Source organism: Salmo salar, chromosome ssa22 (assembly GCF_905237065.1).
Source record: "Salmo salar chromosome ssa22, Ssal_v3.1, whole genome shotgun sequence".
Taxonomy (NCBI): Eukaryota; Metazoa; Chordata; class Actinopteri; order Salmoniformes; family Salmonidae; genus Salmo; species Salmo salar.
The window spans coordinates 14,722,339-14,748,959 of NC_059463.1; the positions used below are offsets into that span (position 1 = coordinate 14,722,339).

The following is a 26,621-nucleotide window of genomic DNA, read 5'->3' on the forward strand; positions in this document are numbered from 1 at the left end:
AACAAACACCTTCTCCACAAGTTTGTTGTCAGATCGCTTGGAAACTTGACACACAAATAAGTATCAATTAACACACTACTTTAAAGTGGCTGGTTACTAGTTCCCTTTGAAACTGACAAAGATTGTAATTTGGGTGAAAAGGAGAGATTAAAAACACATGCTTCTGAAGCTGAAAGTTGTGTGTTGAGCAGCTGCTGTGTGGATGTCCACAAGTGAAACATAGCTTAGCTGTTGTACTGTATATGTCTATTGGATGTTGTGGCAGTGAATATGACTTTCAAGATACTGTCCTGTATTATACAGTGTTTGGCTGTTTGTTCAGTTTTTTTGGATGGAAAGCCAGTGGCACATCTAAAAACTAAACAGCCACTCTTTAACTGCTGCCTGCTATTTTGCGAAGTAAAGTTAAATTACCTACCTTCAAAAGTACTTTTACTCTCATACTTTCTTTACATCCCTTACATGAGACCATGAATCAAATCTCTTTTTGAATGATCTCATCAATTAGATTTTCTTGGAGCCATTGTAAATTCTGCATGGTGGTATGCTTTTTTATTGAGTCTTTTCTCAATAGTCTGTTGAGTGCCTTCTGTGCGGGGTCTCAAAGTTACAGGGCCTTTTTGAGCCAATGCTCTTTTGAGCAAAGTGGAGCCCCAATGGTGCAGTCATAAATTCAGAGGGGTGAAGCCGTCTATTGGGATCAACATATTTTTTGGAGTAATGACAGGCATGCAGGCGGGTAATCAGAGGGGTCTTATCTGGGGTTCAGAGGCTGATGGTGGGCAGAGGAATGTTGCCCGGCTGTGGAAACAACTCCGCGTTAATGGGGTTAGCTGAATTCCACACTCATGAATTATGAGGAGTTGGGATGGCGGGCCTGTGGCTTGTTGTGTCTGGTTTGGGGCCTCTACACACTACTGCTGCACAGAGAAAGAGTCAGAGTTATATATTTAGTCTTTTGACACTGGCTCTCATAGGCAAGGTCAATTAATGGAGCTGCATCTCCATGGTCTGTTCTTCTGGTGGGAGAACAAAAGTGCATCATACTCTCATGAATAGATAGGCCTAAAGATATAGATGGTCAAGCACACACACACCCACACACTAGGGCTGGGCGATATGGCTAAAATATGAAATCACTGTATAAAAAAAGAATGACGGTATTTGACGGTATTTTATGTTTTTGAATAATAAAAGTTCTACATTTGCTTTATGAGTAGTGAGTGATCCTAGGGTGGCAACACATACGTACATTCGAAGTGATTTCAATGGGTCTTTCTTCATTCTGATTGCTTTATACTGTTCAATTCAACCGAACACCCCCCCCCAAAAAAAAAAATCTGTATTTACATACATTTCTGTATTTCCTGCGCTTATTTGAGATCATTTCCACACTGCCACATAGAGCTGCACGATATGGCCAAACAATCTAGGGCTTATTTTTAACGAAATGTTGCAATTGCGATTTGATTTGCCATTTAGAGCAAAACTCTTGGGTGAACTGTTGGTTCAATGGAAATAGAATGATTATTCTAATTCTATAGTTAGAATATAATAGTGGGCACTTTGAATACAGTGCTGTTTGACATGACAATGAATGAAAATGCCAGGAAGGAGTTATTGTGACAGGGTAGGAACCAAAGTGTTGATAAGTGTTTCCTAGGGGACCCTGTAGTCTTTGGCTACATTGAATATTTTGTCTTAGCTACTTCATGTACTTAACATATTCATGCTTTGAGTATTCCTCTTTGATTTAGAGGATACTGTTGCACAAACAACATGCTAATTTAGGTCTACACAATCACTAGTATTATCAGGCTGTATAGCTAGTTACGTTTGCTCTGACTCAGTACATTTATTAGCTAGCCAGCTAACTAGTAATTAGCATTAGCGGCTAACATGATTTAGGCCCAACTGCCTAAGAAAAGACAAACTAGCAGGCTTGGTCTGTGGAAAGCGAAATGCAAAGAGAGAGAGCTGAGAGAGATGACTCAAGTAGCGGCGTAAACTATAGAAATGGACATAACACACGGCGTGTCACATTTAACAAACCAAACATTAAAATACCATTATAGAAGGTAAAGTAAAAACCCAAACCGGTCTGTGCATCAATACCGGTATATCGTAAAATATGGAATACCACACACCACACATACACACATACCATGTTCACAAATGGTATGTAATTTTGTAACTGACTGGATTTTCTAAATGGTGTTCAGAAAATGGCCTTGCAAAATTCGGATTATTTTGAGACAGAGCTCCCAGATGATGGTGTGGGTTTATAGTTCAATGTGTCACTGAGAACATGCAGAGTTTGATGAGAATCAGAGTTCTGTAGTTGTATACGATGTTATTTTGTTAACACTGACATTTTCATCAGCAGCATCATCACCACATTATGCAATCACCACTGATCTGTCTTTGTAAAGATTAAAACAGTGACATGACTCTATGTATTTAGGTCATGAGATGACAACAGGAATCGGTGTGTCATAACTCATGTAAAATATGTGTGGTTGGAACTGATCACGTTTAATTTTCCCTCTTCACATTCACGGTTGATGTGGGTTAAGTGAACTGTAGGGACTTTCCCCACCTTTTCACATCCTGTTTGTAATAGACATATATTTATCTCCCCTGTCCTTCTCTTCTGTCTGTCCCTCGCATACTTAAATACAGTGTCATCTGTGAACTCCTGATGATCCCACCTCCAAAGAACCTAAGCTGAATTCTCATTGGAAGAATGGAGCGCCAGTCTTTCCTACACGAGTGAACACGGTAAGTGCACATTTTTACTCTTATCTACATCTACCCTAAAATTACTTTTAATTTCATATTTGTGTTCTGCCTCTCTGTGAACTAGTCTGCAGCACAGTAGGATTTAACTTATTATGCTAATTTGCATCTCATTATAATTAGGTTAATCTAGATACCAACAGATACTCAAAAAGTATTTTCAAGAATTGTTCATTGTTCAGGCCAAATAATGTTCCATTTTTATTTAACCAAATTGCATTATGACTTTAAATAATGAAACAACTTAAAAGAATGTGTACATTTATCAAGACATTTATCATATTGAAACTTCGTTGAACATATTTAAAACTATGTTGATGCATTGCAGAAAATATTACTACACATGTATGAATCTTGAATGGTGACATAAATTAGACATTATACTGAACATGTTTTCTCTTTGTTTTGTCAATTGGCAGTCTTTCAATTTTAATGACTATCATTCAAAATGATCACCTTGTGTCATATTGGCAAAATCAATGAAATGTAGCAATCAAAACAAAAAATACACACTTTACTCGCCGAATGATACACCGGTCGTAGTAGAATCGGCAGCTTTGTGTGTGTGACTGTCCTTTGTTTTTAACATCTTTGGCATGCTCTAGTCTCGCTGTCCCTCTCCTCTGTCTGCCATGGGTGCTCTGATTGGCTGAATACTTTCTGCACTCTAGTCTGGCTGACTGCCAGGGCCTGCCTTGCCACTGATCAGAAGTGAACGTGACATTTGTGCGGAGGTAATGGAATCTGTGTGCAATTAAATCTCCCGACTGTGAAGAAGAATCTATCTCCCCCTCCCTTCCCCTATCCCATCAGCAGGGGGGTGGCCGTGATGATGAAAACGTCCCAGCAGGTCCCTCTCCCCGTCCTGCCCCGCCAGTACCCCTTTCCTCTCTTCCAATCTCTGTCAGGTTGCGTTTTTTAACTTCTCCCTGCCTCTGCCTTGGTTTCTGCCCAGCAATTAATTACAGCAAACGTCAATTAAAAATCTCCCCCAAATATTGTTGGAGAATTAAATTTCAATTACAGAAATTACATTATAGGAAAACAACATTAACATTGATTTAATGAATTCTGCTGAAGGTGACAGTTGTTATTTTGTGGCAAAGCATTGTGGGCCATTCAACATGTTTTGATGTAAATGTGAAATGGAGGGAGTGGAAGAGGGGGGAGATGGGCTGGTTTGGGGAGGAGTGGGTAGAGGGAGAGCGGACACATACATGGATGAGAGGAGAAGAGGGGTAAATCTCTCTATCTCTCTGCCCCACTCTGCTGCTGTGCCACTCTACTTAACGCCTCATTTGTGGTCTCTGTGGTCAATGGTTTGAGTCTTTCGCTGTGCTGATGGTGCACTTGTTCATGGCTAATACCACAGACCTCTATGTCTGAAACCTAATGGGTATGTATCCTCATCAAGATCGCCCATAAACATAAAAGGGTTCCTCCCAGGCATACTTGAAAAGGAGTACCTATCAGAGTTCCTTGTCCTCAGTGGGTGGACTGGGAGAGAGGCAGGATTTCCAGGTCAAGGGTCATCTGCAGGCTGGAGCCAGGAGGGCAGGGCTTAATCTGCTTGCCCAGAGGGTCCCCTGGCTTTGACATGCAGTGCCTTCATAAAGTATTCATTCCCCTTGATTTATTCCACATTTTGTTGTGTTACAGCATGAATTCAAAATGGATTAAGTCGATTTTTTTTTTGACCCCCTCACCCCTCACACACAATACCCCATAATGACAAAGTGAAAACATGTTTCACACCTGCCTATATAAGGTCACACAGTTGACAGTGTAGGTCAGATCAGAAACTATACCATGAAATCCAATGAACTATCCGTAGATCTCAGAGAATTGTGATGAGGCATATATCTGGGGATAGGTATAAAACAATTTCTAGAGTGTTGAAAGTCTCCAAAAGCACAGTGGTCACAGTGGAACTAACCAGCCTCTGCCTAGAGCTGGTCGTCCGACCAAACTGAGCAACCGGGCAAGAAGGACCTTGGTCAGGGAGGTGACTAAGAACCCAATGAACATTCTGACAGAACTACTGAGTTCCTTGGCTGAGATGGGAGAACCTGCCAGAAGGACAACAGTCTCTACAGCACTTCACCAATCTGGGATTTATGGGAGCGCATGGATATTGCAAAAAGGCACATGAGAGCATGTCAAAAGATTCTGTGGTCTGATGAGACAAAAATAGATCTCTTTGGCCTCAATGCAAAACCAGGTACCGCTCACCATCCCTACCTGAATCATGGTGGTGGCAGCATCATGCTATGGGGATGATTTTCAGCGGCAGGGACTGGGAGACTGGTAAGGATAGAGGGAACAATGAATGGAGCCAAATACATTTGACATTTTAATAATTTAGCAGGCGCTCTTATCCAGAGCGACTTACAGTAGTGAATGCATACATTTCATAAAAAAAATTATTCTGTGCTGGCCCCCTGTGGGAATCGAACCCACAACCCTGGCGTTGCAAACACCATGCGTTGCAAACACCATGCTCTACCAACTGAGCTACAGGGATGGCAGGCAAATTCTTGATGAGAACCTGCAAATGACCTTAGACTGAGGCAAAGATTTATGTTCCAACAGGACAATGACCCCGAGCATACAGCCAACGCAACGCTGGAATGGCTTCAGAACAAGAATGTGAAAGTTGTGAGTGGCCCAGCTAAAGCCCAGACTTGAATCACATTGAAAATCTGTGAAAAGACTTGAATATTGCTGTTCACTGCCTATCCCCATCTAACTTGGAGTGACTGCCTTTAAAAAGCATCAAATCCCTTTGAAAACTACATATATGGCATCGAAATGAGTCAGAAACAGTTATTCTAGTGTCAAAATTGACTATAAACTTTAAATAGGATCATTTTTGTCATAAAGTCTCATCTAAAACAGAGTTTGGAATATCCGTGCCTCACAACGGGTAAATTAAGGTTGGATTTTGATTTGACAGTGTCCATTTGCCTACTAACATTGTGTGAACAGCTGCAGTGATTTCACTATCAAATAGCATAGACAGCATAGCAGCTCCGTCTGTTTACATAAGACAACACGTTGTCCATTTTTTTACTTAAGAAGTACTGCACCAAACACCTTAGTTAGATGTAAAATTGCGCAACTAAAACATCCTCGACAAAAACTTTAACCCAAGAAATCTGTAAAAAATGTTGTCTTAGATTCATTCTGGGGATTTAGAGGAAGTGAAATAGGCTTCCCTTCTAATGGGGACAAATATCATTAACCAAATGTGGAATTGGTCAGGAAACACACCTCCAAGACTTAAATCTAGAATCTGAGCAACAGAAAGCACCCGTGCCAATCGGCATGTTCAGTGGCTCTTTAACAGAGCTTGAGAAAATATGCAAGGAAGAATGGGAGAAAATCCCCAAATCCGGATGTGCAAAGCTGATACAGACACACCCAAGATGACTCAAAGTTGTAATCGGCGCCAAAGGTGCTTCTACAAAGTATTGACTCAGGGGTGTGAATACTTCAGTAAATTTGATATTTCTGTATTTCATTTTGGTAACACTTTGACACCTAGTGTCATAACACACCATGACACGTCATACCATGTCATCAGTGTTGTGTTCAAGACCACCTAAAGTGAGACTCGATTTGCTCCAAGACCGGAGCAAATCGAGACAGAGTCAAGACCAAGACCAGGGGGGGAAAGGGGTCAGAGACCGAGTCAAGACCGAAACCAGAAAAATGTGAGTCCAATTCAAGAGCATTATTGTAATTTTGTCAAATCACGAACATAATAAGAGTTTGAAATGTCCAGTATTTCTGTGTTCACATTTCAGAACATCACATGTATTATTTAGACGGTCAGAATAGTGAAAAAATGCATGTGGAGGTAAAATAGAGCTACGCTACACATTTTTACTAACGCAAACACAGTGAGGAACAATGGGCCTTCTACGCCTCCGTGATTGGCTCAGTATTCTGTCACTCATGGGGACACTACGTCATCGCGAAGTTTATGTCCTTAGTAAGGGTAGACAGCCAACATTTTTCCCCTTTGGGTCTTGCCATAGAGATTTATATTTCAAGTGCCCTTCCAAGAAGGCTCAAGGTCATTGGCTACAGATGTAATAACGTCAAATCACGTTATATGTACAGTAGCTTTGATTGGACTGATCATGTCAACATCTTACTTTCAAAGTCTTAGCTAGCAGTCATCATCATGAATCAAGTCGACAATATACTGGCAAATCCTTTTTAGTCCTTGTCTTATAAAGATAAATAATGAAGAGAAATTATAGATAAACATATCGGTGCTCATCGGCCATTGGACATAAAGATTACACAACAAGTTGGAAATCGCAAATTCAACAATGAGTTGTTTGGAAGGAATCAGTGGCTAACTGCAAGCAGTGCAAAGCAACTAGTAGCCTCCTATTCAATGAAGTGGTTGTGTGTTTTTTTGCCGATGCGCCACCTTCATATTTAAGTGAGCACATCACTAGCCAAGCTGAATCCAAAAATGTCTTGTATGCTGCTGCATAAATTATGTAATATGAAAGGGAGATATGTGTACTGTACCTAAGAAAGTAAAACTAAGTGTATGTTGTGTAGTAAGCTGTTAGTAGCCCATGTGCCTCACCCTAATAATTTGGTCTATTTTCACCTCTTCATTTCACCTAACGTTACTGTTCTGTCTCGGTGGTGCGGCACGTCTTCGCTAGGTAAAGTTCCGCCTTATCTCAGCTCACTGGTCACCATAACAACACCCACCCGTAGAAACTGGAACGAATTGCAAAAATCGCTGAAGTTGGAGACTTATATCTCCCTCACTAACTTTAAGCATCAGCTGTCTGAGCAGCATACCGATCGCCCATCTGTAAATAGCCCATCCAACTACCTACCTCATCCCCATATTGTTTTTATTTACTTTTTTGTTCTTTTGCACACCAGTATTTCTACTTGCAATTCATCATCTGCACATCTATCACTCCAGTTTTAATTTGCTAAATTGTAGTCACGTCGCTACTATGGCCTATTTATTGCCTTACCTCCTTACTCCATTTGCACACACTGTATATAGATTTTTCTATTGTGTTATTGACTGTACTTTTGTTTATCCCATGTGTAACTCTGTGTTGTTGTTTTTTGTCGCACTGCTTTGCTTTATCTTGGCCAGGTCGCAGTTGTAAATGAGAACTTGTTCTCAACTGGCCTACCTGGTTAAATAAAGGGGAAATAAATACAAATTTAAAAAACATGTAGCCTTATAACCTGTTTTTGAGAAATGTCATCATCTAATATTGTAAGAGGTTTCGTTGTCTGCTTATATGCCCCCTTTATTTATCCTACTGTTCTGACTTGGTGTACAGGTAAAATACTGTTAGAGCAGCCCATGTTCTGCATTCTGTTGTTTCTCTGCCAGACAAGGCTCCGCTGATAGCCAGGTATAGCGGGGGTAAGGATTCACTCCATTGTGCTGGAAAGAAAGCTCTGCTGTTGGGACAGCTTTATGTAGGCCCTAACAGTTTGTGGGCATGGCTTGTCGCCGTTATAGTGCAATTAATGTATTGTTTAGTGTTGTGTAGTGTCTTTGCTGGCATGCATAAAAACATTTTTTTTTAGTTTGCCCCATCAACAGTTACATGCTAAAATCGCCACTGCACAGGAGTCCTCTTACATTTGGGAACTTTACACTCCTATTGATCAAACAACCATGAAAAGGTAGGCTCTCTCTCCCTCAGCTATGCACATCAACAAGATCAACAACTAATGCTTGCCAAACTCTGCCACACTCAGACGAGAGTGCTCTAAAATCGGAGTAGATAGCCAGAGTGAATTTCCAAATGCAGGAGATATGCTAACTGTTTAACAGTCGTTCAAGTTCTTGCTAGCTAACCAAATGACACCTGCATCTCTAGCTGTGTATTGCCAAAAAATGATATGAGGAGAAAAAGTCAGTCCTTCAATGGCATGGCATGACATGACATTCTCCTAGCAGCTATCTAGCTAGCGTTAGGCTCCGTGTTTTTAGTTTGGTACATAAATGGATACGCTAGCCTATTAGCCACGTTATGACTAACTTGTGATCATTGCCCTTGCAAGTTTGATTGTATTGTCATTCCCAGCCTTTGTTACATTCGTCTGTTTTTGTCCAGAATATTGAGTCATTGAAACAAACAATGCATCCCAAATGAAGGCAGCAAACAATGTTTGATTTACAACTCGATGGCAATATTTTTGGGACTACCATTGAACCGCATCCATTTATTCTGCCAACAATACCTTAGTGTACGTCATGGAACATTGAGTCAAATAGAACCTATTTTTAAAACCTATAAAGGTGGTTTTGTGGCATAAACTGGGAATTTGATCTTTTTGATTGAAGTTATGATTGTCTGTTTCATATTTTCACTTAACTTTAGGTCACCCATTACTTTGTGTGCTAAACGTGAAATGTTTTTTGCAATGGGAAGTAATAGTTCTACATTTTGATTGGGAAATGCTTAATGGTTGTGTTTTTGTATTCTTAGGATTGGGACCTACTGGCTTATTATGTCCGAGTTTATGGACTGCTTATCCTTTAACATCATGCTGTGTGTGACTGCTGTCTTTCCATCGTCCCTATGCAGTGGTGTAATGGTGCCTGGAGAAGTGGGTATACTCAAATTTTGCCAAAACGTTCCCAAACGGCCCGCCCAGCGATGGAAAGACACCCTTGGTGGAAAATCCTGTAAAAAAAAAAAGAGTTTCCTATAGATTTTTCAGATTTTCACTCTCAAAATCACGCATTTTTTAAATAGAAAAAATACAAACATTTGATGATCTAAGTCCATAATAATGCTTAAACCACATCAATCTGATTGGGTGGGCCTGTCGGGGCCTGGCTACCCAGTGGTGGGCCTCTGTCCACCCAGGCCCATCCATGTCTACGCCCCTGATGCAAACAGCACATGATGACAATTGCGCATCACAAATAGCATACTAACCAACACTTCGGACTAAACTTTTCCAGTACCTGGTTTACATACCCATTGTTGCCTTAGTTAGCATTTACTGGTAGATTTTACTGGTTGATATAAGTTGAAACGTCTTTCCTACCCTACTGGCTACCGATGTCATTCTTCTGTGAGCTGTTCCATGCCAAAACCAGTTGAGAGCTGCACACTCTTGCTGCCTGCAGATGATATTCTGCTGAAACTAGGCTACAGTATGTGTGCGGCGCGTGTGAATATATTTCACAGGCTTTGCGATTGTGTAGGCTACTTAGTGCATCATTTATCTATTGTACCACATCATTGATAATTTATATACCTCCACTACACTACTTTGATACGCATCAGTAGGGATTAAGAAGTGATTATAAGCAATGCACACTGAAAAAAAGGTGCGTATACGGCTTATACCTGCCTATACCCTCCACTACACAACTGGCCCTTTGTGTTTTACAAAAAGTGCACCTCCTACTTGAGTGCGCTGGTATTACGGTTGTTGTCCTTTCAGAATCACGAGTCTGTCACTCACTGAAGGCCTATAGGTTCACCACTGCGCAAACATGTTTATAATAGATATAAAGGCTGTTAAGATATTGTTTCCAGAAAGGAGTATATTTTGCCTGGCCACACGGTTTTATGCACTGACTGAATGGAAGCTGATAATTATGAGTTTTTTTACTCCGCTGGTCTCAGGAAGAAATTAGGAGGCCTCACTGTCCGAGACCGAGTCAAGACTGAGGACAAATGTATCCGACACCTAGACAAGACCGAGACACTCAATATGTGGTCTTGTGAGTACTACATAATATGTCACAATGGCTGACATATACCTTTTCATAACCTGTCATAATATGGTGATAACACTGTCATGACACATATATATAGACCTGTTATAACAAATATTGTGTTATTTTATGGCTGGTTATGACACCTACATAAGGATGTCAAAACTCTTATGTAGGTGTAGGAGCAGATTTCAGGAGCAGGACAAGACACCCTCTTTGTGACTAATGACCGACTTAAGGCCATGTACCTGATAGGCTATGTGGTTTATACGATTATAATGGTCATAATGCTTCTTGACAGTGTCATCAAGTGTATTTTCTTAGTCCAAATTAAGTGACCAGGGTGAAAGTAGAATTCATTTATTCCCAGTACGAGACATCCTATATGTGCATGCGCTGTACATTTTTATGGGCCTAATAACATTTCCGTCTGTAATAAAGCCCTTTTGTGCGGAAAAAAACTGTCTCCCCAGTCAGTGGGCCTGGCTCTCAAGTGGGTGGGCCTATGCCCTCCCAGGCCCATCCATGGCTGCGCCCCTGCTCAGTCATGTGAAATCCATAGATTAGGGCCTAATGAATTTCAATTGACTGATTTCCACATATGAACTGTAACTCATTAAAACCTTTGGTATTGTTGCATGTTGCGTTTGTAGTTTTGTTCAGTATAGATAAGACATGGATATAATACATTTCTCCTCTATTCCCTTTCTCTGTAGTTTTGCTTACAAAGGCATATTCAACGGTGGCTGTTTTGTGAAATGATCACAATCATCATGTATGTATGAATTCTTATTTGATTTATCTTACAATGCCGGTCGGTATTGACCTTTAATTTATGACTTATTTGTTTAGCTCTGCTTTTCTTTGTCATAATGAATAATTTATGTCAAGTACGACAAGCGTAAGGGAGTATTGTCTTAGAAAATAGTAATGTCATTCAGGTCCTTTTTCTCTCAGTAACTGAAGGTTAATTTAAACCAACAGTCAAATGAACCTCTCCATTTCCTTGTGGCCCTATGAAAACGGTGGTTCATACTGAATGCCACCGGGTCCTGCTTTATTCATTAACATCCTGCTAAACAAATAGACCCCCTATTCCTCACAGCTCTGTTAGCGTTTTCTTCTGTTGCGGACGTTTCTGTCTAGTTGTGTGATCAAGAGGAGAGGGTTTCGCTCAGGGAAAGAGGAGTGAGGCCTCAGTGCTCTAGTCTCATTCTAATGGCAAAATAGATCAGATGGACGCAGAAAATTGTTGTAATTGTATAATTATCTGTGGTTAGCCACTTGTGTGGAAAACTGCTGTGATGTGGTTGAAGGCCAGGGAAGAGCGCCGTTTGGCCTTTATTTGCTTATTTTGTCTCTGAACAGGAAATGAACAACAACTAAGAATCCTCGGGAGATAGGGCTCCCTCTCACAGACACATACACACACAGTACATATAAGGACATACACACTTTGATACAAACACACACTCACGACACACAAACACCCCCCTCGGGCAGATCGAGGCGTGCTCAGTGAGATGTTGCCCTTTAAGTAATGTGTCTGCCCAGTGAGTCTGCTCCTCAGGCATGGATTGAACACTGTGTGGTGTAGCCTGTAGCCACCTGACCGGCATGGCAGACCTCAAAACACATTTAACAGCAGCTCAACATACGGCCCACTTAACACGACTTCCACTGTAGAGAGCAGGCAGGCCTTATCAGATCAGTAACCTAGCTTAATCACTGCTCAACGGATTCCTGATAAGATGTTAAAATAGTACTGTACCCAATAGGATCCAGATGGCACTAAACGTTGAATTAAGGTGCATCACTCACTCACTGCATGGTGTTTCTACACAACCTTAAAGGAAAAAATACACCCAAAACCACTAATTCCTTTAATTTACTGTGTTAAATAACACTTATATGTAAGATAAATATTTTTTGTGAACAAGTGCTTCATTTTGGCATTATAATAAGTTTGGTAGCAACATGGAAAATCGTTGTGGAAGTCTGTTGCAGCTGAAGTTGACAACAAAATCCACAATGCAATGCTCTCTATGGGCTGTCTGTCAAGCTAGCTAGGTACATAGCTAGCAAACATAGCTACACACAATAATACCAAAGACAATATCAGCATGTAACGCATAAACAAACTCCACTATCAATTTAGGAGTCTGTTCAACCTGCAGATCGATGTGGCTTACAGAGTGGACTCTAACATTCGCAACAGCAGATATACTTTTGAGGAGATGGAAAACATTGCTGAGGCTATGTGAATGGGCCACGCAGTGCATTCTGGGCAATTCTGGGACAAGGAGCGCTCTCCTTCAAGGAGTGAATGGGAGTCTATTGGGCACTAGCAAAAAAAAACATCAACAAGAAGTACCACATTACAAATATTTTCAGAGATGTGAGATAATTAACTTGCTATCTGTGGTATCGTATAGCTTTGGAATCATTACATTACAAACGTTTGAGGAAAATAGGCACGTATCTCGTCATATACACTGACTTTGAGAAGGGATTGCATGACGATTAGCTTAGCAACCACGGGACACAGCATGACAACGGGAATGCGATTGGTCGACAGTCTGCTGGGTGGGGCGGTATACGTTACTTCATTCATTGGATTCCTATCTCCTTTCTATAATATCTCTGGCAACGGCACCATGCAATGCACCCTTGACTAAAGAGGCAGACAAATAGGAACAATGTGCTAGACTAGACCCTCTGTTAAATTACACATCTCTTTAAGTAGGAATATCGCAAAAATAGGATCAATCGCTCATTTGAGAGAAGACATCCTCCAGAGTTATGATATCGGCCAGTATTGAAATCTGACATATATAATAGACGTTTTCGTGATCGAAAAGTCGTATTCCTATTAAAACTTCTTAGGGATAAGGGGCAGTATTTTCACGTCTGGATAAACAGCGTGCCCAAAGTAAACTGCCTGTTACTCAGGCCCAGAAGCTAGGATATGCATATGATTGGTAGATTTGGATAGAAAACACTCTAAAGTTTCTAAAACTGTTAAAATAATGTCTGTGAGTATAACAGAACTGATTTGGCAGGCGAAACCCCGAGGACAAACCATCCAGGAACATTTTTTTGAGGTCACTGTGGTGACCTTCAATTGTTTTTCTATGGGAAGCCCTATTTAATAGGAACCTGGTTGCAGTTCCTATGGCTTCCACTAGATGACAACAGTCTTTAGAAATTGGTTGAAGTTTTTATTTTGAGATATGAAGAAGTAGGGCTGTTCTTTGTAAGTGTCAAGCCAAGTGGACTCTACTGTTTTGATGCGCGTGAACTGGAGCGCGCTTCATGTTGTTTTTATCCGGTATTGAACACAGTATATTCTGTCTTAAATTTTATCGATTATTTACGTTTTAGGATACCTTAGGTTGAATTAGGAACGTTGTTTGAAATGTTTGGACCAAGTTTACAGGTAACTTATTAGATACTTTGTAGTCATGTTGGGCGAGTTGGAACCGGTGTATTTCTGAATATAACGTGCCAAATAAATTGACATTTTGGGGATATAAAAAAGGACATTATTGAACAAAAGGACCATTTGTGATGTTTCTGGGACATTTTGGAGTGCCAACAGAAGAGGATCTTCAAAGGTAAGGCATTTATTAAATCGTTATTTCGGACTTTTGTGTCGCCACCTGCCTGGTTGAAAATGATTTTCATGTGTTTGTATGCGGGGCGCTGTCCTCAGATAATCGCATGGTCTGCTTTCGCCGTAAAGCCTTTTTGAAATCTGACACTGCGGCTGGATTAACAAGAAGTTAAGCTTTATTTTGATGTATTACATTTATATTGTCGTGAATCTTGAATATTGGTATTTCTGTAGTTTGAATTTGGCGCTCTGCAATTTCACTGGATGTTGTCAAATCGATCCCGCTAAAGGGATTGGCGCGCGAAGGGATTACTAAGAGGTTTTAACTTTCAGTGTAGTGACAGAGCGACTTTATCACAGTGCTACGTCATACCGGACGGATTTCTGCCTGCTTGAACGCCAGTAACTCAGATACACATAAAAACATGACTTGACCCAGGGAATCGATAGAACATCACTCCGAGATACACAAAAACAATATAACGTTCAAAATGGGTGAACCTTTCCTTTAATCCCATGGATGAGTAAGTTTCATATGCCTGGCTTTACCACTGATTTGAGTGAAAATAGTTATTTTCAGATCATTATCTGCTCCTTCTTCTGGCGTCTCTCAGCTCCTGTCCTGTCCTGTTTCCCATCTATGTTGAGAAGGGATGACGTCAGACCACAGAAAAGCTCTGCCCAATTAGAACTTTCAACTATCGGAGTAACTGCATGTCATATTTTGCCTTCCCCTATTTTCTGGCAATCAAAATACAGCATAACCATAAAGATGTTAAATAGTTACCAGCAAGTCCGGCATCAACAGAATATGGGTCATGTAAGACAATTTCAGCTATCCATAATTTTACACGCACGCACGCACACACAAACACACAAGGATGTTTCAAGCCTGGTGGGCAATGCTGTAAAAATTGGCAGAGCAGCGATAGGCTAGAGTCAGCAGCTGCATGCACTTTTCAGCTTGACTCATTCAAATGTAATAAAACTGTGTAACTGAGCTAGAGGGACCGAAGGTCTGGATGCTCTCTCCACTTAAGCAAGAGCTGGAGTAGGACAGCCATTGTGATGTTTGTTTCAGATTCTGGTGACACAATCAAACCAAATATAACTTTTTCAAGTCAATATACACTGCTCAAAAAAATAAAGGGAACACTTAAACAACACGTCCTAGATCTGAATGAAAGAAATAGTCTTATTAAATACTTTTTTCTTTACATAGTTGAATGTGCTGACAACAAAATCACACAAAAATAATCAATGGAAATCCAATTTATCAACCCATGGAGGTCTGGATTTGGAGTCACACTCAAAATAAAAGTGGAAAACCACACTACAGGCTGATCCAACTTTGATGTAATGTCCTTAAAACAAGTCAAAATGAGGCTCAGTAGTGTGTGTGGCCTCCACGTGCCTGTATGACCTCCCTACAACGCCTGGGCATGCTCCTGATGAGTTGGCGGATGGTCTCCTGAGGGATCTCCTCCCAGACCTGGACTAAAGCATCCGCCAAGTCCTGGACAGTCTGTGGTGCAACGTGGCGTTGGTGGATGGAGCTAGACATGATGTCCCAGAAGTGCTCAATTGGATTCAGGTCTGGGAACGGGCGGGCCAGTCCATAGCATTAATGCCTTCCTCTTGCAGAAACTGCTGACACACTCCAGCCACATGAGGTCTAGCATTGTCTTGCATTAGGTGGAACCCAGGGCCAACCGCACCAGCATATGGTCTCACAAGGGGTCTGAGGATCTCATCTTGGTACCTAATGGCGGTCAGGCTACCTCTGGCGAGTACATGGAGGGCTGTGCGGCCCCCCAAAGAAATGCCACCCCACACCATGACTGACCCACCGCCAAACCAGTCATGCTGGAGGATGTTGCAGCCAGCAGAACGTTCTCCACGGCATCTCCAGACTCTGTCACGTCTGTCACATGTGCTCAGTGTGAACCTGCTTTCATCTGTGAAGAGCACAGGGCGCCAGTGGCGAATTTGCCAATCTTGGTGTTCTCTGGCAAATGCCAAACGTCCTGCACGGTGTTGGGCTGTAAGCACAAACCCCACCTGTGGACGTCGGGCCCTCATACCACCCTCGTGGAGTCTGTTTCTGACCGTTTGAGCAGACACATGCACATTTGTGGCCTGCTGGAGGTCATTTTGCAGGGCTCTGGCAGTGCTCCTCCTGCTCCTCCTTGCACAAAGGCGGAGGTAGCGGTCCTGCTGCTGGGTTGTTGCCCTCCTACGGCCTCCTCCACGTCTCCTGATGTACTGGCCTGTCTCCTGGTAGCGCCTCCATGCTCTGGACACTACGCTGACAGACACAGCAAACCTTCTTGCCACAGCTCGCATTGATGTGCCATCCTGGATGAGCTGCACTACCTGAGCCACTTGTGTGGGTTGTAGACTCCGTCTCATGCTACCACTAGAGTGAAAGCACTGCCAGCATTCAAAAGTGACCAAAACATCAGCCAGGAAGCATAGGAACTGAGAAGTGGTCTGTGGTCTCCACCTGCAGAACCACTCCTTTATTGGGGGTGTCTTGCTTATTGCCTATAATTTCCACCTGTTGTCTATTCCATTTGCACAACAGCATGTGACATTTATTGTCAATCAGTGTTGCTTCCTAAGTGGACAGTTTGATTTCACAGAAGTGTGATTGACTTGGAGTTACATTGTGTTGTTTAAGTGTTCCCTTTATTTTTTTGAGCAGTATAGATAAACATCATTCTCAAGTAGATTTTTTATATTTTCTTGTGTACCCCTCTGTTATGTAACGTGTCAAGTTCAGCGTCATGAAGAATGAACTGCCTTATCATACCCCTTCATTTAATAAGTTATTCACACATGTAGCCTGTCTGCAGTGCAACCGAAAGCAATTTGTCAACGGTGAGCTTGTTGTCATGTCGCCGTTGTCATGTCGCCGTTGTCATGTCTCCGTTGTCATGCTCTGTTGTTTAGCTGTATCTCCTCTGATAATGGATATCTGATAATGCTTAATAAGGCAGTCAACTGTCTCTGTGCTGCTGTACGCTACTGGCTCGCTAGACTACTACAGGAGCCCCGTGTTTGGCCTCAAGTGTCTGTGCAGCGTGCTTCTTAAATGGTCCGAGTTGCACCTAATGGTGACTTCCTGGCTTTATGGCCGCCGCCTCCACATGGATAATGTGCTAATGAAGGGTGGCAGGAAGGACCAGGGGTCTGGGACAGATCGCGGGCAGCTGGCGGAGCAGGAGAATAGGAAGCACCGCCGCCGAGGCGAAACTGCAGCAAGAAGCAAATGAAAGCTCATATCTGCCATCTCCCTCGCCTCTCTGCACTTTCCTGTTTGGACTTGAAGGTGATTGGAGCCAAGGCAGTGACAGTTGACGGAAGCTTTGTGAGGAGAGAGTATTTATTTACCGTGAGACGCGGTGATGCTTGTTCAGGATGCGGTTTCACGCAGGATGTGCCCCCCCCCGCCCCTCAGGTTTGATCATCTCACAAAAGAGTTCTGAGGCAGGTGCTGGGAGGCCCCTGCTCTAGGCAGGCTGCATTGTGTAAGAGACTGGGAGGCTGGGCCTAGACTGACTCAGCAGCACTCACTCAGCACGGCTTCCTGCTCTGCCTCGGGAGGTGGGACCAAGGTTAGCACAGGTCACTACGAAAGGGAGTGGGAAACATTAAAGGTCCAATGCAGCCACTTCTATCTCAATATCAAATCATTTCTGGGTAACAGTTAAATACCTTACTGTGATTGTTTTCAATGAAAACGGTAAAGAAATTAACAAAAAATAGTTTTTTAGCGAAGAGCAATTTCTCGAGCAAGAATTTTGCTAGGGCTGTCTGGGAGTGGTCTGAGTAGGGAAGGGAAAACTGAAAACTAGTTTTTGTCGGCAGAGGGGTTTGGATCTCTCCGTCTTGTTGGCCTATTAACTAATTTACCTGACGTCACCAGGCAGGCCAAAACTCCATCCCACCGAAACAGGCTTAAATTTCAAGCTGTCTTTTCAAAAATATCTAGAATGTACATGGTCATACTTTTCACAATTTCACAGTATTATTTCAACCTCATAGTGTGGAAACATATATACAACACAGGAAAATCACATTTTTGACTCACTGGGCCTTTAAGAGTGTGTCCCGATACATACACACACACACACACACACACACACACACAGAGTGTGTGTGCGTGCGTGCGCGTGCCTGAGAGTGTGTGTGTAGACCTTGCCAGGAATTCCGCTTGGCTTGTAAAACGGAAGGGAAGGGGTGTCAGATGTTTAAATCTCCATAATTACATTGTATGATGTAGGTACTGTGTAATTATCAGTGTTGTCACCCTCCAATACAGTAATCTCTTTACCGAAAGCAAAAAGTGTGTGTGTGTTTACTGTTACACTTAATTGATTAAATTACTTACCTGGTGAATCTTGCAATTTTAAATATATTACCTCTAACTTTTATTCTCCACACACATTGACTTTCACCTGTCTGAGTCCTGTTGTCCTGTAGCCAGACTGCTAGTCTGGAGGCAGAGGGTGTTGTCAGCTAGTGAGCATGGTGAAAAGGTGAGCCACATTGACGCCTGCCTGCTCGGTGGTGTCATGTCGGTACTAGTCCACACACCAGGTTTCAAAGGTAGTTTTTTATTAGCTGCCTTACGGCTGGACACCAGAGTCTAAACTCAGACCTGCCACATAAAACGCACATTTGTTGAGAGAGTGCAAAGTGATAAACCATCCAGTCTCCAGGCAGCATCGTGTTAATACACTTAAGTAGCTCACTGAACCTCCTTAGCAACAGTGGCAAAGGAAGGGAAAAAAAATGTACATATCATCCTCCATTTTGCAATCAATTGAGTCTCTTTTAAATTGCAGTATTGCTCATACTTTGTTATTGTACAATTTCATTGTCAGTGATGTTTTGATTTCGTTGTCAATGCTTCTTATTGATATGGGTAAATAAAAGGAATACTTGTCATTCAGAAATGTAACTTCAAAACAGTGATAATAATTGAGGCTGCTTTTGCAACATTCGCATCATGGCTGGTAGTATATAAGGTCAATGGCTTTAATGAGGCTTACAAATACAAAAAGATATTGTATCTCCATTTTGTTCATGGATCACTTCTCTAAGTAGTGAGATATTATACTGACCGCCTCATGCTTCAAGAGATAATGTAGAACTTAGGAGTCTGTGCTTAACGCTTACAATGTGGGAGTTAAGCAGTAGCTCACATCTCATTATTTCTCATAAAATGAATACTTGGAACAAGTAGTGTTCATGCAAATCAGAATGTGGGCTTACACTGGTATTGATGTAACAAGGTGACTCTAAATGGGTGTACTTTATCATAAACAAAGACTATCTTTGTTTTCTTATGCTTTATGTGGATGTTTCATCTGAACTCTTCCAGGCTGTAATGTTGCGAAGTCACATGGAAAGCAATACCTACTTGATTATCCAGAAAATATCTAGGTTATATTATTGTCTGTTTTCCACAATAATCAGCTGTATTGTATTTGCAGCAGCAGCTGACCCTTATTAGAAGCAGAGACTGTACTCCTCATCTTCATTTAGCCCCCTGGAGGAGTGGATAACGTGCAGGGTGCTCCAGTGAACTCTGCCTCTCTCCTCTCTTCTCTCTCTGGGTGCAGTGTATTAGTGAGTTCCTACAGGGCACATCTCCATCTCCAGAGATGTGATCCTGCCATTGACAGGCGGATGGAAATAATCCAAACAACAACTAGATACACGTCTCAGGGCTTTTGGCCTGCTCCAGCTGTTTTCAAAGAATCTCTCTGGTAAATAACCTGAGAGAGCAACACTATTTAGACTGGGACAGCCTCCACTGAGTCTGTTGTGGTGGCTTTGGATCTGTAAGGGAAGTGGTGGAGCTATGCTTGTTGTGGTCCACCTCTTGGCAATGTCCATCCATGTGCCTAACAAGCACTGACACATGTTTTATGTCACATAATAATTCACTTTTCTCAATTAATCTACGTGTGACCGACCGGCTCGATTTGGTCTTATGTAGCACAATTTGAAATTGTGTTTTTAACAGTAGAGACTCAGAGCTAGAAAATTGTATATCATGGGCTCCGGAGTGGTGCAGTGGTCTAAGGCACTGCATTTCAGTGCTAGAGGCGTCACTACAGACCCTGGTTTGAATCCAGGCTGTATCACTACCGGCCGTGATTGGGAGTCCCATAGGGCGGTGCATAATTGGCCCAGTGTCGTCCGGGTTTGGCCGGTGTAGGCCGTCATTGTAAATAAGAATTTGTTCTTAACTGGGTTGCCTAGTTAAAGAAAGGTTACATTTAAAAAATAAATATATATATTAAAAAATATATATTAAAAAATATATATATAAAGCCTTCCCTGTGGCTCAGTTGGTAGAGCATGGTGTTTGCAACGCCAGCATGGTGTGTGCAACGCCATGGTTGTGGGTTCGATTCACACGGGGGGCCAGTACAAAAAAAAAAATGCATGAAATGAAAATGAAATGTATGTATTCACTACTGTAAGTCGCTCTGGATTAGAGCATCTGCTAAATGACAAAAAATATATATATATATATATATATACTACCGTTCAAAAGTTTGGGGTCACTTTGAAATGTCCTTGTTTTTGAAAGAAAAGCATGTTTTTTTCTCCATTTACATAATATAAAATTGATCAGAAATAGAGTGTCGACATTGTTAATGTTGTAAATGACTATTGTAGCTGGAAACGGTTGCTTTTTAATGGAATATCTACATAGGCGTACAGAGGCCCATTATCAGAAACCATCACTCCTGTGTTCCAAAGGCACATTGTGATAGCTAATCCAATTTTCTCATTTTAAAAGACTAATTGATCATTAGAAAACCCTTTTGCAATTATGTTAGCAAAGATGAAAACGTTTGCTGATTTAAAGAAGCTAAACTGGCCAGCTTCCCGGATGTTAACGTTGAGACTGGTGTTTTGCGAGTACTATTTAATGAAGCTGCCAGTTGAGGACTTGTGAGGCCTCTGTTTCTCTAACTAGACACTCTAATGTACTTGTCCTCTTGCTCAGTTGTGCACCGGGGCCTCCCACTCCTCTTTCTATTCTGGTTAGAACCAGTTTGCGCTGTTCTGTGAAGGGAGTAGTACACAGCGTTGTACGAGATCTTCCATTTCTTGTCAATTTCTCTCATGGAGTAGCCTTCATTTCTCAGAACAAGAATAGACTGACGAGTTTCAGAAGAAAGTTCTTTGTTTCTGGCCATTTTGAGCCTGTAATCGAACCCACAAATGCTGACGCTCCAGATACTCAACTAGTCTAAAGAATGCCAGTTTTATTGCTTCTTTAAGCAGAACAACAGTTTACAGCTGTGCTAATATAATTGAAAAAGGGTTTTCTAATGATAAATTAGCCTTTTAAAATGATGGAGTAGGTTTTAGCATTCTGACCTAACAGCAGTCAAGCACCCAAGCTGACTAGCTTGCTAGTTACTTCTAGACACAAGTGAGAGAGCATCTCACTCGGACCATTCTACTCTCCCTTGTAGAGCTGGTCAGGCTGTTTTTATGTTATACAGAGCGTTGGTGAGTGCAACTGTGCTGCTGGCAACAATTGAATCACTTTTTTGCCAACGTTTCCTGACACGGGCCATATTCAACGTGTGTAGCGAGTTCGTAAATTTGTCAGTTATTCTGCGAATTTACCAGCTACGTCTATCGACAGTTGTCACAGTGACATCATGAACATTCTATTGAAATGGTTACTTGCATAGTGGAGTCTTTTGTTTAGACATGTAGCAAGCTAGCTAAACAATGAACCATAATCCCAACTCATAGCATTGCTACCTTGCATGAATCTGCAAGTAGCTAACCAACCAGGTTCAATGTTAGCTAGGTAACATTAGGCTATAACTAGCAATGCAAATGGCTATAAGATACGAATAATATTACTACACAGATCATACATGTAGCGTTAGCTAGCGAGAGCAAGACGTATGCAGGTCTACTATATGATATCTTTAAAAAAAAACTGCGTTAGAAAGGATTACCTACACATACTGACCAGCTCATGTTATAGACAGAAGCGAGCTACATGGCAGACCAATCCGAACTCATCTCTCGGCATATCCAGCCCACTCATTATCTCAGCCAATCATGGCTAGCGGGAAGGTTGTTGTTTTTTCCCGTGGCTAAACCGACTAGGCTCATAATTTAACAATTGTATTCGTATTTATAGATGGAATTCAAGTTTGTTATTAAGGCACATCAATGTTCACATGTTCCAGAAGGCATTTCTGCCAAAATACACATTTTGATAAAAAAATTCAAAGTTTACATTCAAACAAATTTTTTCCTGAATTCCTGGTGATTTTAGTCTTTTTTTAACCAAATACTTTGAGGGACCAAAAAAAATCACTTGAGGGCAGGTTTAGTGGCGAACCAGGTGTTAACTTGGTTAGAGGGTGTGGCTAGCAGCTTTTACAAGATTGGCCTGAGAATTTGGGCTGAGAAGATGACCTCTCAAAAGACACTTACCTCAGTGCAAAGATTACCAGGCCAATGATTTAATGTTATTGGCTATGGGGAATAGTGTTAAATGCAATTTTAATTTAGTGATATGTTCAGTGAGTAATTGATTAAGAGGATACTATTCGATCTTGCATGAATAAGGCATGCAAAAAACAAGTTAGATAGCGTTGCATCAGCTCGTGTATTTACTATAGATAGCTGTTGGATCTCAGCCCTAATTTACGTTTTGGAAGATGGGCCCTGTTGGAGCTGACATAAACCATAATCTCAGAGAATTATTAAAAGGCAAATGCCATAGTGGCGTTTTTCCCTTCTCATGATAACGGAGGGAGCATAGATTGGTAAGAGGCAGATAATATATGTGTGAGATTGATCAGTGAGTAGCGACCCCATTATCTCCAGAGATGTTAATTATACTGTGCTCAGCTTGCATGTCAAAAGCCAGATAATTGAAGAAGGTAAAAGATCTGCGCCACACTTTATTTATGCTTTCACTTTGAGGCTGGCGGCAGATATCCTCTCCTCTCACTTTACTTTCTTTCTTTCGCTCTCTATCTCTTTCCCTTATTAGCCCCATTTATTTATTGTTCGGTAATATTATACTGTCAAAGATGATCATTTTGCAGAGGTATTATTCACAATCATCACCTCTGTGCGCTCTCTTTGTGCTGCCTGGATCGTCTCAGGTTTCTATTGGTCGGTCGGTCTGTGTGGGACAGCAGTGGGCCTGACTGTGGGCCCTGCAGGAAGGAGGACAGCATTGTGCAGTGCAGATATAACCCCTGGATTTAGTCCTCTGGAGTAACCAAAAACCCTCCAGCTGAGACATGACTCCTCTCCTGTTGTCAATACTCCCTTAATCACACTATTATTCATACTTGTTTGTCTTCCCTGAAATAGAGGCGCAATCTGTTTTAAAGCTGTGATGTAAGGAAAAGTAGGGATTTCCCCACCTCATGGTGCTCGGCTGCCTGCTTGTTGACCTCTGTGAAATGGCTTCATTGTGTAACTGGGGATATCAACAGTTAGTTGGGTTGTGAAAATGTAGAGATAGTGGTTAGAGCGTTGGGCTAGTAACCGAAAGGTTGCAAGTTCGAATCTCCGAGCTGATAAGGTACAAATCTGTCGTTCTGCCCCTGAACAACCCACTGTTCCTAGGCCGTCATTGAAAATAAGAAGTTGTTCTTAACTGACTTGCCTAGTTAAATAAAGGTAAAATAAAAAATAAATAAAAAGTATGTGAATGCTTAAGTTTGGTGTTGGTGCAAACTAGAAAGATGAGATGACAAAAAGCTTTGTTGTTGAGTGGCATACTGCCTTTCTCCGGTTACCCAGACAGTTATCTACCTAAAGTGGTCTTCACAAATGCATTGATGTGAGAGTCAATTGAAACTTCTTAAAAGGCTCTTGTTATTTCTGTTGTTTATGTTTTGAGTGTCATTCCTCTGCCTGAACCTCTGAATTTATCTCAGAACAAAATGAAACCCTGCAAAGGGACTTTTCTTTAACACTTTCTGTCTTACAGAAGTATTTTTTTTCATCACCTATCCTTGCTGATAGAGGTAACATCAAAACAGTCTTTCCTGTGGTTTGAGTTGTGGTGTTTCTCTGTGCTGCAATCCATATGTCTGTACACTAACAACAAATGCACGCACAAGTGTTTTCTCAACCATTTGTATACTTCACCACATCCTCTCTGTTGACCAGTCTGTATAAGCTTATCAAACTCTCTCTGTGACACCTCTAGAACAATGACAAAAAAATCTGTGCTGATGTTCGTACTTCTGAATTAAACAATAGCCATATTTAGCCTGTCAGGACTATACCTTGAATTTATTTCATAACATTGCTTATATATGATTCGTGAGGTTCCTTCAATTTGTGAGGTTCCTTCAATTCCTTAAGTATCTCCCATCACTGAGTGTGAATCTGCTGCAGCACAGGTGTGTGATGATGATGATGATGATGATGCTGCTGTATGCACGTTCTTTCTCCTGTATTGTCATGGTGACTGGGGGAGGGGGTGACCCTGTGGGAGTGGATGAACGGTGGTCATCGTTCAACTCAGGGGCTGATGGACAGATGCTGATTTAGGTTGATTTAGTGCATCACCTGGTGGACACTGCTAGGAATGAGCCCATCTGAAGGGAGTAGGAGCTGGCTGCGTGAGGTGTGGGTTTGGAGAGCTCTACTGATTCCACATCATACAGGGTTCTACCACAGAGGGCTTATATGAACCTCAACTCCTTATTATATATATATATATATATATATATATATATATATATATATATATATATATATATATATATACACTGCTCAAAAAAATAAAGGGAACACTTAAACAACACATCCTAGATCTGAATGAAATAAATAATCTTATTAAATACTTTTTTCTTTACATAGTTGAATGGGCTGACAACAAAATCACACAAAAATAATCAATGGAAGTCCAATTTATCAACCCATGGAGGTCTGGATTTGGAGTCACACTCAAAATTAAAGTGGAAAACCACACTACAGGCTGATCCAACTTTGATGTAATGTCCTTAAAACAAGTCAAAATGAGGCTCAATAGTGTGTGTGGCCTCCATATGCCTGTATGACCTCCCTACAACGCCTGGGCATGCTCCTGATGAGGTGGCGGATGGTCTCCTGAGGGATCTCAGGAGCACAACCCCCACCTGTGGACGTCGGGCCCTCATACCACCCTCATGGAGTCTGTTTTTGACCGTTTGAGCAGACACATGCACATTTGTGGCCTGCTGGAGGTCATTTTGCAGGGCTCTGGCAGTGCTTCTCCTTCTCCTCCTTGCACAAAGGCGGAGGTAGCGGTCCTGCTGCTGGGTTGTTGCCCTCCTACGGCCTCCTCCACGTCTCCTGATGTACTGGCCTGTCTCCTGGTAGCGCCTCCATGCTCTGGACTCTATGCTGACAGACACAGCAAACCGTTCTTGCCACAGCTCGGTTTGCTAGAGTGAAAGCACCGCCAGCATTCAAAAGTGACCAAAACATCAGGCAGGAGGCATTGGAACTGAGAAGTGGTCTGTGGTCCCCACCTGCAGAACCACTCCTTTATTGGGGGTGTCTTGCTTATTGCCTATAATTTCCACCTGTTGTCTATTCCATTTGCACAACAGCATGTGAAATTTATTGTCAATCAGTGTTGCTTCCTAAGTGGACAGTATGATTTCACAGAAGTGTGATTAACTTGGAGTTACATTGTGTTTAAGTGTTCCCTTTATTTTTTTGAGCAGTGTGTATATATATATATATATATATATATATATATATATATAGAGAGAGAGAGTTTTTCGACAGGAAAGAAACAGGTCAACTCTCTGACATCACCATCCTGAGGTTTAGAAGGAGAAGGCCTTTTTCACACACTACAGTTTTTAGTCAGTGTGTCATAAACTAGTTCCTAGGGCACAGCATTAGCTATTCATCATGTTCACATTTGTGACCCACCACCTGGATTCAGTCCAATGTAGCAAAATTTAAAAATGTTTTTTTTTTTACATTGGATAAAAGTAGACTCAGAGCTAGAAATGGTATATCATACACTACAGTTGAGGTAAAAGGGAAAGTAATTCTGCTTTGAATGTTGATAAACTTGTAACCCCACTTTGGAGAAAATGCCCCTTGAATGTTTTGGTGCTCTTCTTTGTCTACACCCATTCAGCATCGTTCACACCCTCTTAAGCTTTAGCCCCACCCATCTCTTTAAAGATTCAAATGTGAGGCCATGTGCTAAACAGAGTGAGTAGTGTAGTAAACAACCAAAGTTTTCAAGGCTAAAAATGGTAACGGTAGTAGTCTACAAGAAGGAAGTTCTTGGCCTATATCCTAATCTGACTTTGGTGCAGGTTATGTTGTTCTTCACATTACCATCTCTGGTAAACGCACTCTATATCAAATACAAGTGAATTTGTCACATGCACAGGACACAGAAGGTGAAAA

General features: G+C 41.6%; 1 protein-coding gene across 13 annotated transcripts in view; it reads left to right on the plus strand.

The window, feature by feature from the left end:
* The window catches only part of LOC106582854 (forkhead box protein P1-B), a 213,748-nt gene that overhangs the window by 40,364 nt on the left and 146,763 nt on the right, over positions 1-26,621 (plus strand). For 11 of the 13 annotated variants that reach the window (XM_045705053.1, XM_014166388.2, XM_045705052.1 and 8 more), the window contains exon 2: positions 2,683-2,781. The gene's annotated coding sequence lies outside the window, so the exon portion shown is untranslated. Of the gene's footprint in view, positions 1-2,682; positions 2,782-10,457; positions 10,556-11,265; positions 11,325-26,621 lie in introns of all 13 variants that reach the window. The other 2 variants (XM_045705056.1, XM_045705054.1) reach the window with 1 other exon arrangement.